Source organism: Lactuca saligna, chromosome 7 (assembly GCF_052625555.1).
Source record: "Lactuca saligna cultivar CGN05327 chromosome 7, ASM5262555v1, whole genome shotgun sequence".
Lineage (NCBI taxonomy): Eukaryota > Viridiplantae > Streptophyta > Magnoliopsida > Asterales > Asteraceae > Lactuca > Lactuca saligna.
The window spans coordinates 107,215,335-107,217,853 of NC_136423.1; positions in this window are offsets into that span (position 1 = coordinate 107,215,335).

Sequence of the window (2,519 nt, forward strand, 5' to 3'; positions counted from 1 at the left end):
ACATATTTGTACCTAATTAGGACTTAGATTGATTGTTGTATAAGGAAAATTGCTTCAAGTCGTGAAAACACTCCGATACAAGTGTTTGGAGTGACCCGGGTGGCGTTTAGGGACATGAATGATGCAAGGGACTTGGGAAATGAGTTGGGACTTCAAAGGAACACCCCCTTTAGGGAGTTTACGGCCAAAACACCCATTCCCCATGAGTTTACGGCCGTAAACTCATGATGGGTGGTTTATGGTGCAATTTGGACTTCCAACACTAAGGGAATAACTCCTAGACTTGGTTTAAGGACTTGAAATGATTTTAAAATATAAAATAGACCCACTTATGGGAGTTTACGGCCTAGCATGGCTCCATGGCCGTAAACCCCTATTTTTCCAAGAAAATGATGTTAAATGGTTCCAAAACAAATCATATGTGATTAATAGAATTATTCCAAGGCCTAACATGAGTTTGCAAGGGACATTTGGGGGGTTTATGGAGTTTACGGCCCATGAGACCCCCTCATGGCCGTAAACTCTTCTATAGAGTGCTTCAAGGTGTTTCAAGGCCTGAAACTTGCATGGGAGGACTTCTAAAATTCATCTAAGGGCCTTAGGGGTGTTTGGTTTGCATTCTAACACCATGAATCATGGAATTTACGGCCCAAGCACATGCCTTGGCCGTAAACTCACATAAGTCCCCCAAAAATCATGTTTCAAGTGTCCAAATGCTAAAACCAATGTTCTATAATTCATATCTAAGCCATACTAGTGATTTGGAAGGGTTTAAGGGCATGAAAACCCTAATTATATGAGTTTACGGACCAAGAATGATCCTTGGCCGTAAACTCCTTCAAACATCACAAAATTCATGTTTTAATTGTTTAAAGTCCATATCCTGAAGTCTCTTGGCCATATCTAAAGTCCAAATGAGTTTAGGAAGGATTTTAAGGGCTAAAAACCCTTCAAAATGGTGTTTACGGCCTAGGCTGCCTCCTGGGCCGTAAACTCATATATATTGTTCCATTTCATGATTAAATGTCGAATTTGGAAGCCAAATATGCTATAGATTAAGGCTAGGAAGGTACCTTAAGGATTTGAAGCCTTAAATTTGAGTTTTGGACCCTTAAACTTGGATTTAGGAGAGAGGTTAGAGAGAGAGTAGAGAGAGAAGAAAAAATCTTCAAATGATAGGTTAAACACGTTTATATAGTTCCTAAAACTTGTACGCGGTGGAATTCTACCCGATACCGACGTTAAACGCGGCTTTTGGTCGCACCCGATTAAGTTACCGTCACCCGGCGGGAACATTTTTAAAACTTATGAAATAATTATATTCGGGCTAATTACGAGAGTTCCTGAGTGATTTAGACACTCATTAAAATAAAATAAACATATAAGTTTATATAATTAACTCCAAAGAGAAAACGGAACGAATTTGATAACGGCGATCTTTCGGGTAGAACAGGTTTTGGCGACGAACAATTTCGGGTTGTTACATTCTTGGCCCAAAGGCCACATTGTTGACCAACCCTAAAAGTCAACAAAATTCAACGGTCAAACTTTGACCCAACCCGCCGAGTGCACTCCGGTGACTCGGCGAGTACACACATATCCACTAACTCTTTGGGATCCTCTCTCGACACGTCGAGTGTTTTCCTAATTCGACGGGTTCCACCTGGCATGAGTCGCTGGGCCACCATGACTCAACTCACCGAGTATCAAGAACAACTCGGTGAGTTTCGGCTTGACTCAGCCCACCCATCAACCCTCTCTGACTCTCCCTGACTCACTGAGTCAACCCCTTAGCTCGGCAAGACCACTCGCTGAGTGGTTATGGACAATCTTCATGCTACTCGCCGAGTCTGTTCTTTAGACTCGGCGAGTCTATGTAATGCATCAACTCCAACTCACTCCTGAGGTTAGATCCGTTGCAATAACTCATAGATCCAGTCCTTCCAAGCTCATACATCACGTAAAGTTACTATCTTGGTGCTCATGCAAAGGTTCAAAGGCCTTAGTTGTAGATATGGTCTCTCGAATGCTATTCTAAGCTTATGGCCTCCATTAACACTCATAAAGCTTGAGGGAAAAGGGTCTCTGGACCTCTTTGGGTCCAGATCTAAAGCATCAACACGAGAAGAGGCCATTTACTCCATGGATCATTCCAAAAAGGCCACAAAGAAACCCTATCTCTAAGATTTACACCAAGGACTAAGAAAGGAACGAATGATTACCTCAAATGAAGTCTCTGAGCTCAGAAATCACTGGATTAGCACATTCTTTGGTCTCCTCTTGCCTTGGTCCTCTTCTGTAAGCAAAACACCTACAAATAATCAAGGATCCTCCTCTTCTCTCTCACAAAACACTCAAAGACTCTTTAGGGTTCTCTCTGGGGTTGGTGGCCGCATATGACGGCCATAAGCCCTTTTAAATAAGTCTCATACCCTGGAAATTAGGGTTTCATTAAACAGCGTGGACTCGCCGAGTCCGGACGCAACCCGCGCCCATAACCGCGATCATACTCGGCGAGT